At 37.0% G+C, this 12,990-nt stretch overlaps 1 pseudogene; it reads right to left on the bottom strand.

The window, feature by feature from the left end:
• Nucleotides 1-7,950: 7,950 nt before the first annotated feature.
• LOC118893962 overlaps nt 7,951-12,990 on the bottom strand; it is a 74,626-nt pseudogene continuing 69,586 nt past the window's right edge.

Raw genomic sequence — 12,990 nt, 5'->3', positions numbered from 1 at the left:
GCGTCTCCCTCCCACCCTCCCTATCCCACCCCTCTAGGTGGTCACAAAGCACCGAGCTGATCTCCCTGTGCTATGTGCTGCTTCCCACAAACTATCTATTTTACATTTGGTAGTGTATATATGTCCCTGCCACTTTCTCACTTCTTCCCAGCTTACCCTTCCCTCTGCCCGTGTCCTCAAGTCCATTCTCTACGTCTGCGTCTTTATTCCTGTACTGCCCCTAGGTTCTTCAGAACTTTTTTTTTTTTTTTTTTTAGATTCCATATATATGTGTTAGCATACAGTATTTGTTTTTCTCTTTCTGACTTACTTCACTCTGCATGACAGACTCTAGGTCCATCCACCTCACTACAAATAACTCAATTTCGTTACTTTTTATGGCTGAGTAATAGTCCACTGTATATATGTGCCACATCTTCTTTATCCATTCATCTGTCAATGGACGCTTAGGTTACTTCCATGTCCTGGCTATTGTAAATAGAGCTGCAATGAACATTGTGGAACATGACTCTTTTTGAATTATGGTTTTCTCAGGGTATATGCCCAGTAGTGGGATTGCTGGGTTGTATGGTAATTCTATTTTTAGTTTTTTAAGGAACCTCCATACTGTTCTCCATAGTGGCTGTATCAATTTACATTCCCACCAACAGTGCAAGAGGGTTCCCTTTTCTCCACACCCTCTCCAGCATTTACTGTTTCTAGATTTTTTGATGATGGTCATTCTGACCAGTGTGAGATGATATCTCATTGCAGTTTTGATTTGCACTTCTCTAATGATTAATGATGTTGAGCATTCTTTCATGTGTTTGTTGGCAATCTGTATATCTTCTTTGGATAAAGACACAGACCTACTAGAGAATGGACTTGAGGATATGGGGAGGGGGAAGGGTAAGCTGTGACAAAGTGAGAGAGTGGCATGGACATATATACACTACCAAATGTAAAATAGATAGCTAGTAGGAAGCAGCCGCATAGCACAGGGAGATCAGCTCGGTGCTTTGTGACCACCTAGAGGGGTGGGATAGGGAGGGTGGGAGGGAGGGAGATGCAAGAGGGAAGAGATATGGGAACATATGTATATGTATAACTGATTCACTTTGTTATAAAGCAGAAACTAACACACCATTGTAAAGCAATTATACTCCAATAAAGATGTTAAAAAAAAAAAAAAAAAGAGACTCCTGTACCTCAGGCAAGCACAAAATCAGCCACATTGAAGCTGGTAGGAAATTGACGGCATTCACCAGAGTCCCTCTGTGTCATCAATGACAAAGTGGGAAGAGGACAGAAATGTAAGAGTATGGTTTTTATACGACATTGAAGTTGCTCAGTTTAAAAATAGATTGCTATAAATTCAGGGTGTTTTATATAATTGTAATAATAACTACAAATATAATTATAGAGTATACACAAAAGGAAATGAGAAGAGAATCAAAGCATGCCACTACAAACAATCAGCAAAACACAAAAGAGGCAACAAGAGAGTAAAGAAGGGGAAAAAATGCTGCAAGACATACAGAGAACAACAAAATAACAATAGTATGTCTTTTACAGTCAGTAACTACTCTAAACCTACATGGATTACAAGTACAGGTTAGAAAACACAGATTAGCTGAATGGATAAATAAGCAGGATCTTATTATATATTGTTTAAGAGATTCACTTTAGATCTATGGACATACATAGGCTAAAGTAAAAGAATGGAAAAACAGTAACAGCGGGAGATTTCAAAAGCTCACTGTCAATAATGGATACACCAGTGAGACAGAAGATCAACAAAGAAACAGAGGACTTGAGCAATAGTATAGACCAAATGGATCTAACAGACACATCAAAACATTTCATTCTAGAAGAGAATTCACATTCTTCTCAAATATACACAGAACATTCTCCAGAATCAAACATATGTTAGGTCACAAAACAAGTCTTGACAAATTTAACAGGACTGAAATCATACCAAGTATCTCTTACAACCACAGTGAAATGAAACTAGCAATCAATAGCAGAGGGGAAATTCAAAAATTTACAAATATGTGGAAATTAAACATCACACTTTGAACGACCAATGAGTCAAAGACAAAACCAAAAAAGAAATTAGAAAATATTTTGAGAAACAAAAACATAACCCACCAAATATTATGGGATGCAGCAAAAGAAGTATTAAGAAGAAAGATTATTGCAATAAACACCAACATTTAAAAAAGAGGAAAGATCTCAAATAATTTAATTTTACACCTCAAGGAAAAAAGAACTAAGCCCAAACTTAGCAGAAGGAAGGAAATAATAAAGATTAGAGCAGAAATAGATGAAGTAGAAAAATTTAAAAAATTTTAAAATCCATGAAGCTGAGTTGATTTTTCAAAGTATCAACAAAATTAACTAAACCTTAGCCAGACTAATGAAGAATAAAATATTTAAAAAATAAAATCAGAAATAAAATATGAGACATTGCAAGTAATGCCATAGAGATAAAAAGGATAATAAGTGACAACTATGAACAATTATGTGCCAGCAAATTGAAAAACCCAGAAGCAATAAATTCCTAGAAACATACAATTTCCTAAAGATGAATCATGAAGAAATAGAACATCTGAACAGACCTATAACTAGTAAGAAAATTGAATCAGTATTTAAAACCTTCCAACAAAAAACAGCCCAGGACCAGATGTCTTCACTGGAGAATTCTATCAAACATTTAAAGAATTAATGCCGATCCTTTTCAAACTCTTAAAAAAAAAATTGAGGTCAAGGGTATACTTGCAAACTCATTTTATGTGACCAATATTACCCTGATACCAAAGCCAAATAAGAAACTATAAGAAAAAAACAACAATGACAACAACTATAGACCAATATCTCTGATAAATATTGATGCAACAACCCTCAGCAAATACTAACAAACTGAATTCAACCACTCATCAAAAGGACAATACACCATGACCATACTGAGAGGCAAAGGGAGTTCAACATACAAAAAAAAAAAAAAAAGAAAAAATTAATGAATGTGATACACCACAACAAAAGAATGAAGGACAAAAACCATACAACCGAATTTTTTTTTTTCTTTTTAAACTCTGCTAGGCATTTTATTCAGAAGAAAGAATTGTTCTAATTACTCATGATTGCTGCACACTTCCAGGATATTAAAACAGGCTTACTACCAGTGATAGCAGTACAAGAAAAACAAATCTAAAAAAAGATACCCTAACCTTCCATGGATTTTCCTTCACATAATACTCTTTTTCTTTGCTCAATATTTAGTTTCTTTTGTGGGGGGAGGTGAAGAATCTAAAAAAGATTGGATATATATGTATAACTGATTCACTTTGCTGTACAGCAGAAACTAACACAACATTGTAAATAAACTATACTCCAATAAAACTTAAAGAAAATGAAAAAAAACAAAAACCACACAACTACCTTAATGCAGAAAAGCATCTGACAACATTCAATGTCCTTTTATGATCAAAATATTCAACAAAGTAGGAATATAAGGAAATTATCTCATAAAGGTCACATATGAAATGCCCACAGCTAACATCATACTTAATAGTGAAAAACTAAAAGCTTTTCCACTAAAATCAGGAACAAAGCAAGGATGCCTATTCCTACACTTATATTTAGCATAGTACTGGTATTTGTAACTAGAGAAATTAGGCAAGAAAAAGAAATAAAAGGCATTCAAATCTGAAAAGAGGTAGTACAATTACCTCTGTTCTCAAATAACATGATCTTACACTTTAAAAACTCTAAAGATTTCACAATAAAATTCTTAGTGCTAACAAAATCAACGTACAAAAATCAGTTACATTTCTATACACTAACAATGAACAATCCAAAAAGGAAATTATGAAAACAATCCTATTTACGATAGCATTAAAAAAAGAAACAAACAAAAATAACCTTAGGAATTAACTTAATCAAGGGGGTGAGAGACTTGTACAATAAAAACTACAAAATATTGATGAAAGAAATGTAAAAATACACAAATGGAAAGACACATGTATTCATGGATTGCAAGACTAAATATTTTTTAAATGTCCGAACTTCACAAAGTGCTCAATAGATTCAAGACAATCCCTATCAAGATCGCAATGTCATTTTTTGTAGAAATAGATAAAACTTCCATAAAATTCATATGGAACCACAAAGGACCCCAAATAGACAAAACAATCTTGAAAAAAATAACAAAACTTGAGGCTTCACCCTTCCTGACTTCAAAACTTATTACAAAGCTGGAATAAAAACAGATATATAGAAAAATAAACTGAATAGAATGCCCAGAAGTAGACACACACACATATATAGTCAAATGATCTTCCAGAAGGGTGCCAAGACTATACAATGGAGCAAGGTTCATCTCTTCAAGGAATGGTGCTGAGAAAACTAGATTGTCACATGCGAAAGAATGAGATTGAACCCTTATGTTATACTTTACACAAAAAGCAACTTAAAATGGATTAAAGATTTAAATTAGGACCTGAGGCTTTAAGTCCTAGAAAAAAAACAAAGGGAAAAGCTTCATAACATGGTATGATTATTAATTTTATGTATCAACTTAGAGTAGTCATGGATATTCATATTTTTTTCTTGGGCCTATGATGATGTTTCCTGATGAGTTTAACAGTTGAATTTGGTGAAATCAGTAAAGTAGATTGCCCTTCCCTGTGTGGGTTGAGCATTATGCAATCTCTTGAGAGTCTGATAGAACAATAGGCAGAGGGAGGAAGAATTTTTTCCTGCCTTACTGAATAAGCTAGAGAATCACATCATTTTCAACTGTCCTTGGAGTGAGATTTACATCATCAGATCCCCACATCTCGGGTCCTTGGACTCAGTTTGTATTATACCCTGAGCTTTCCCTGCTCTTCATCTTACAGAAAGCAAATTGTGGGAATTCTCAGCCTTCATAATTGCATGAGCTAATATCTCGTAAATCTATATCCACCTATCCATCCATCTATCTCTCCATCCATCTACCCATTCATCGTATTGGTTCTGTTTCTCTAGAGAATCCCAACTAATACATATTGGTCTTAACAATGATTTCCTGGATATGACACCAAACGTAGGCAATGAAAGTAACAATAGTCATGCGGGAATACATGAAACTAAAAAGCTTTTGCACAGCAAAGGAAACAATCAACAGAGTGAAAAGGCAACGGGAGAAAATATTTGCAAATCATAATTATAATAAGGGGTTAATTTCCAAAATATATAATGAACTCCTATAACTCAATGACAAAAAACCAAATAACTCATTAAAAAATAAGAAAGAATGCTTGAATAGACATTTCCCCAGAGAAGGCATACAAATAACCAACAGGTACATGAAAAACTGCTCAACATCACTAACCATCAGGTAAATACAAAACCAAAACAACACCTCACACCCTTTAGGATTGCATTATCAAAAATAACCAAAAAACCTCCAAAACAGAAAATAACAAGTGTTCGCAAGGATATGGAACAATTGGAACTCTTGTGCACTGTTGGTGGCAATGTCAAATGGTGCAGCTGCTATGGAAAATACTACAGAGGTTCTGCAACTAATAGTCTGCATGCCACAACTAAAAAGCCCTCATGCTGCAACGAAGATCCCACGTGCTGCAACTAAGACGCAGCACAGCCAAAATAAATAAACAATAAAATTTTTAAAAAACTAAAACAGAAATATTATGTGATTCAGAAATCCAACTTCTGGGTATTTATTTTTAATAATACAGGGTTTTGAAGAGAGATTTACACCTCCATTTTCATTACAGCATAATTTACAATATCCAAGAGGTGAAAATAACCTAAATATCCATCTACAGATGAACAGATAAGGAAAATGTGGTAGATACATAAAATGGAATATTATTCTGCTTTAAAGAAGGAGGAAATCCTGTCATATACTACAACAAGGATGAACCATTATGCTATGTGAAATAAGCCAATCACAGAAGGATAAATACTGAATGACTCCACTTATACAAGGTATCTTACAGTAGTCAAACTTATAGAAGCAGAGAATAGAATGGTGGTTGCCAGGGGCTTGGAGGAGGGGAAAATGGGGAGTTGCTATGCATTGGGTATACAGTGTCAGTCATGTAAGGTGAAAAAGTTCTAGAGATCTGTTGTACAACAATGCACATGCAGTTAACTAATACTGTACTGTACACTTAAAAATGTGTTAACTGGGTGGATTTCATGTTATGTGTTTTTTTTCACCACAATAAAAAAAATGTCAGTAACACTAACCCTAACTTATATTTTCAAATACCTGCATATGGTCTATGTTATGAATATTCATGTACACCTACCATGACTTTTCTGTGTTCCCTGCCATAGGGGAGACAGCTGTGAGACAGACAAAAATCTATGCCTTCATGGAGTCTACTTTCTGGTGTTTCACAGATAATGTTTCAATAAACATTTTTAGACATGCCTGCTTGGCCCTATGTATGAGTTTTCTCTATGGAGTATAACAAGGAGAGGAATTGCTAAGTCATATACTGGGGGCTTCAGGATTAATTTACTTTCTCAATCAACTGCGCCTATTTTAATTGATTTATAAAATCTCCGGTTGCGCATACAAGTTACTTCGGCATTTTAACATATATTTATATTACCTTTGATAATATTTAAATATCAAAGCTATTTTTAGAGGATAACAATATACCTTTCCCATCATCACAGTAGACTGATGAGATAAAGGATACAATTTTACTAGGGTTCTTGATATTTATCTGTAAACTTCTTTCCAAAATGATCATTTAGTATTACAGGAGTATGTCCTCCTCATTTCATCCTTCATCTTAAAAGAATTTCCTCCTAAAATATGAATGAATGAAAACAAAACATCTTTTTGAGTGTTCTAAGGAGCTGAGTTCTTTTAAAAGAAACTGATACAGATTCTTATGCTGTAAGAGATTTTCCTACAATATATTCATATTAAACTACTTTGGGCATGAGTCTAATTATTGTAATATTCTCTTGGTCTTAGTTCACAAAAATTGTAATAACATGTATTTTGAAGGGCCAAAGGTAAATTAACATTGATAACATCTTAGGTTGGTAGAGATTTTTACTCTTCTACAGGGTTTTATGAATCTTAATTATTTTGTGGTGCTCTTGTGAGCATCCCCTGACAGCTTGGTATATATTTTACAGTAAATAAAACAAGTAATGGTGTACAGTAATGCATACCAATGCAGAGAGCACCATGGAGAATGCATTATTCAAGATTAGTTACTAATGTCACTTGGCTCAGAGTGCAACTTTGCTTAGGAAAAAAAATAACTTTGGTATTAGCAATTAAACTTTGTTTTAAGTATGTGGCTAAAAGTGGATATAATGGTTTTCCAACACGGAGGATCTAGCTAAATTGTTACTATGTTTTAATTACTGTATTAGTCTGTGTTCTCCAGAGAAACTAACATATTCACAAAAAACAAAAACCACACAGAGAAAATACTCATGACAATTATAGTCCATGTTTCTATAATTGATCACATGATCCTAACTGGTATTTATAACGGTCTTCTACTACCTATTCTTTACTCCATTTGCCCAGCAAGCACTTCATCTTGTTGTGGTTCTTTACCTGAGAGACCAAAATGTTCACTGCTGAAGGGCTTGGACCATTCCTGCCTGTTTGGGTTGTAGTTTTCTAGTGACCGTAATCACAAGGCACGGTGATACCAAGAGACACCCTAAGTACTCTCTTGTTCGCCAGACATATTCTTTATTACCTCCATTGTGGAGAAGCAGTTCAATTTCCCCTTTGTAGCCAGGATCAATCACCCCAGCCAGTACAGTAACTCCCTTCTTTGCTATTGATTCAGAGGCACAAAGAACCTAGAGTGGCTGGGCAGAAATGTTAGCTTCTGGTTCAAAGAGATCATTGCTGTCTCCTTTTAAAAGCAATTCTCCTTTTGAAACTAAGACCTCTAGGCTAGTAGAGCATCAGGTTGTGGGAACGGGAAGCAAAATTTTTGCTACTGGGTCATTAGGGGTAATAGTGAGTCGTGCCACTTCCATTTCCATCCCTTGCTTCTTGGATCCATGAATTCTGTCTATAGGACACTGATTCAGACCATATCTGGATTTCTGAAGAACCTTGCCCCAGCCCTATGAGGTGCTGCTACCTGGATCACACTGTAACTGAGTCTTCAAAAGGCCAGTCCACTCTTCTATCAAACAGCTGCTTCAAGATGGTGGAGGACATGGTAGGACCAGTGAATTCCATGAACATGAGCCCCCTGATGAACTTCTTTTGCTGTGAAGTGAGTTCTCTGATCAGAAGCAATGCTATGAGGAATTCCATGAGGGTGGATAAGGTTTTCAGTTAATCTATGGATGGTAGTTTTGGCAGAAGCATTGTAAATAGGGAAATTCTTATTCAGAATAAGCATCTATTCTTGTAAGGATAAACTGCTGCCCCTCCTTTCCCATTGGAAGTGGGAATGTTACCCAATGTTACCAATATTTACTAAAGAGCCAGTTAATAACCCTGGTGAATGATGCTATACTGGGGACTCAGTGTTTCTATCTGCAGCTGGTAGACTGGGCACTGAGCAATAGCCATAGCCAGGGCATATTTGGTGCATGGAAGTCCATGTTGTTGGGCCCATGCATAACTTCCATCTATGCCAGCAGGGCCACTTTGTTCATAAGCACATTGGGTGATGACAGGAGTGATTTGAGAAAGAGGCTGTCTGGTATTTACAGAAAATGTCATCTCAGCCATTTGGTCATTAAAGTCGACACTTTGGTGAGCATTTACATGGAACAAAAATAGCTTTGTTTTTTTGTTCATTCAGGGCCAGCCATATACCTCTTCTCCAAATTTCCTTGTCACCATATTTTTCAATTATGTTCCTTCCAAGTCACTGACCAACCAAACCATTTGCCACAGCTCTGAATTGGTATATAATCACATGGCTGGCCATTTCTCCTTATAAGCAAAGTGAACGGCCATGTGTGCTGCTTACAATCCTGCCCACTGGGAGGACTTCCCTTCACCAGGGTTTTTCAGGAGTGCCCCAGAAAGGGGCTGTAGAGCTGTAACTGTCCACTGTCCTGCAGTGCCTGTATATCCTGCAGAACCATCTAGAAATCAGGCCCGAGTCTTCTCTTCCTCTGTTAATTGATCGTAGGGAATTTCCCATGAGGCCATAGGTACAGGCTGGGTGAGGGAAGGCAGTGAAGCAGAAATGTGGGCCATGACATTTGAGCCACTTCTTCATGTAACTTACTTGTGTCTTCAGGGCCTGCTCAGGCCTGGTCAAGTAAAAACTACTCCCATTTGATGAGGGAATGCTGTCGTGCATGCCAAATTTTATGGCCTGGTGGGTCAGCTAACTCAATTCATGATGAGATGCTCAGGTCACATAATAATTTGATTATCAATGGTCAAGAGTTCAGTCTCTACTAAGGCCCAGTATCAGGCCAAGAGTTCTTTTTCAAAAGGAGAGTAGTTATCTGCAGAGGGTAGCAGGGCTTTGCTCCAAAATTCTAAATGTCTGCTCTGAGGTCCATGTCTAGGACCTGCCAAAAGCTACAAGCAGCATCCCTATCTGCCACTGGTACTCCAAACACCATTGGATCTGCTGGATCATGTGGCCCAAGTGTCGGAGCAGCTTGTACATCAGCCCGGACCTGTTGCAGAGCCTTCTCTTTTCTGGCATCCACTCAAAACTCGCAGCTTCTGAGGTCACTCAGCAATGGGCTGGAGTACATACCCAGGTAAGGAATATATTGCCTCCAAAATCCAAAGATGTCCACTAGGCAATGCGCCTCTTTTTTGGTTACAGAAGGGGCCAGATGCAACAACTTACACTTTACCTTAGAGGGGATAGTCTCCACATGCTTCCCACACTACAAGCCCTTAGAAATTTCACTGAGGTACTAGGCCTCTGAATTTGTCAGATTTATTTCCCATCTTCTGATATGCAAATACCTGACCGATAAGTCAGAGTATTTGCTTTTCTCGCTCACTAAATCCAGTCAGTATAATGTCATCTATGTAATGGACCAATGTGATAGCTTGTGGAAGGGAAGGGCGATCAACTTCCCTATGAACTAAATTATGGAATCAACCTGGAGAACTGATATACTCCTGAGGTAGGTCAGTGAAGGTGTATTGGTGGTCTTGCCAGTTGAAAACAAACTGATTCTGGTTGGTCTTATGGAATGGGGTGGAGAAAAAGTCATTGGCCAGATCAATAGCTGCATACCAGGTACCAGGAAATGTGTAAATTTGCTCAAGCAATGAAATAGCAACCGCAGTTGGAATCACCACCTGATTAAATTTCAATAATCCACTGTCATTCTCCAAGATCCAGCTGTCTTCTTCATAGGTCAAATAAGTATGTTGAATGTAGATATGGTGGGAATTGTTACCCTTGCATGCCCTAAGTCCTTGATGGTAGCACTAATGTCTGCAACCCCCTCAGGAATGAGGTATTGCTCACTTTAACAGTAATATCCTGTGAGGCTGGGAGTTCAATTTATATTGTAAATTTAACCAGTCACAGGATGAGATTCTGCATTTGATCTTCAGCCATCTCATCCTGTGGTTACAGGAGATAAGGGTCTCCTTCATGGCACACATGGAAGACTTCAGGATATTTATTGGCACCTGAGCTGGAAATTCAATTCCCTGAGCTCATTCTTTTCTTTCACCAGGGACATTAAAAGCAACCAGTAAACCTTGTTATATTCATTAGTTTGCCAAAATGTTTGAAAATATCATACAGCTCCTTACTTCTTGTAAGTGGTTGATTAGGTTATCCACTAGAGATATTCTGTATATCTTTATTATCAGATAATGCCAGGGACTATCAGTGCTCTTTGTTTTTTTTTTTTATACTGCAGGTTCTTATTAGTCATCAATTTTATACACATCAGTGTATACATGTCAATCCCAATCGCCCAATTCAACACACCACCATCCCCACCCCACCGTGGTATTCCCTCCTTGGTGTCCATAAGTTTGTTCTCTACATCTGTGTCTCAACTTCTGCCCTGCAAACCGGCTCATCTGTACCAATTTTCTAGGTTCCACATACATGTGTTAATATACGATATTTGTTTTTCTCTTTCTGAATTACTTCACTCTGTATGACAATCTCTAGATCTATCCCCATCTCAACAAATGACTCAATTTCGTTCCTTTTTATGGCTGAGTAATATTCCATTGTATATATGTACCACGGCTTCTTTATCCATTCATCTGTCGATGGGCATTTAGGTTGCTTCCATGACCTGGCTATTGTAAATAGTGCCGCAATGAACATTGGGGTGCATGTGTCTTTTTGAATTATGGTTTTCTCAGGATATATGCCCAGTAGTGGGATTGCTGGGTCATATGGGAATTCTATTTTTAGTTTTTTAAGGAACCTCCATATTGTTCTCCATAGTGGCTGTATCAATTTACATTCCCACCAACAGTGCAAGAGGGCTCCCTTTTCTCCACACCCTCTCCAGCATTTGTTGTTTGTAGATTTTCTGATGATGTCCATTCTAACTAGTGTGAGGTGATACCTCATTGCACTTTTGATTTGCATTTCTCTAATAATTAGTGATGTTGAGCAGCTTTTCATGTGCTTCTTAGCCATCTGTATGTCTTCTTTGGAGAAATGTCTATTTAGGTCTTCTGCCCATTTTTGGATTGGGTTGTTTATTTCTTTAATATTGAACTGCATGAGCTGTTTATATATTTTGGAGATTAATCCTTTGTCTGTTGATTCATTTGCAAATATTTTCTCCCATTCTGAGGGCTGTCTTCTCATCTTGTTTATGGTTTCCTTTGCTGTGCAAAAGCTTTGACATTTCATTAGGTCCCGTTTGTTTATTTTTGTTTTTATTTCCATTACTCTAGGAGGTGGATCAAAAAAGATCTTGCTGTGATTTATGTCAAAGAGTGTTCTTCCTATGTTTTCCTCTAAGAGTTTTATAGTGTCCGGTCTTACATTTAGGTCTTGAATCCATTTTGAGCTTATTTTTGTGTATGGTGTTAGGGAGTGTTCTAATTTCATTCTTTTACATGTAGCTGTCCAGTTTTCCCAGCACCACTTATTGAAGAGACTGTCTTTTCTCGATTGTATATCTTTGCCTCCTTTGTCATAGATTAGTTGACCATAGGTGTGTAGGTTTATCTCTGGGCTTTCTATCTTGTTCCATTGATCTATGTTTCTGTTTTTGTGCCAGTACCATACTGTCTTGATTACTGTAGCTTTGTAGTATAGTCAGGGAGTCTGATTCCTCCAGCTCCGTTTTTTTCCTTCAAGACTGCTTTGGCTATTCGGGGTCTTTTGTGTCTCCATACAAATTTTAAGATGATTTGTTCTAGTTCCGTAAAAAATGCCAATGGTAGTTTGATAGGGATTGCATTGAATCTGTAGATTGCTTTGGGTAGTAGAGTCATTTTCACAATGTTGATTCTTCCAATCCAAGAACATGGTATATCTCTCCATCTGTTTGTATCATCTTTAATGTCTTTCATCAGTGTCTTATAACTGTCTGCATACAGGTCTTTTGTCTCCTTAGGTAGGTTTATCCCTAGATATTTTATTCTTTTTGTTGCAATGGTAAATAGGAGTGTTTCCTTAATTTCTCTTTCAGATATTTCATCATTAGTGTATAGGAATGCAAGAGATTTCTGTGCATTCAGTTTGTATCCTGCTACTTTACCAAATGCACTGATTAGCTCTAATAGTTTTCTGGTGGCATTTTTAGGATTCTCTATGTATAATATCATGTCATCTGCCAACAGTGACAGTTTTACTTCTCTTTTCCAATTTGTATTCCTTTTATTTCTTTTTCTTCTCTGATTGCCATGGCTAGGACTTCCAAAACTATGTTGAATAATAGTGGTGAGAGTGGACATCCTTGTCTTGTTCCTGATCTTAGAGGAAATGCTTTCAGTTTGTCACCATTGAGAATGATGTTTGCTGTGGGTTTGTCATATATGGCCTTTATTATGTTGAGGTAGGTTCCCTC

The sequence above is a fragment of the Balaenoptera musculus genome, chromosome 4 (assembly GCF_009873245.2).
Source record: "Balaenoptera musculus isolate JJ_BM4_2016_0621 chromosome 4, mBalMus1.pri.v3, whole genome shotgun sequence".
NCBI classification, from domain to species: domain Eukaryota; kingdom Metazoa; phylum Chordata; class Mammalia; order Artiodactyla; family Balaenopteridae; genus Balaenoptera; species Balaenoptera musculus.
This window is presented reverse-complemented; position numbering and strand designations above follow the sequence as displayed.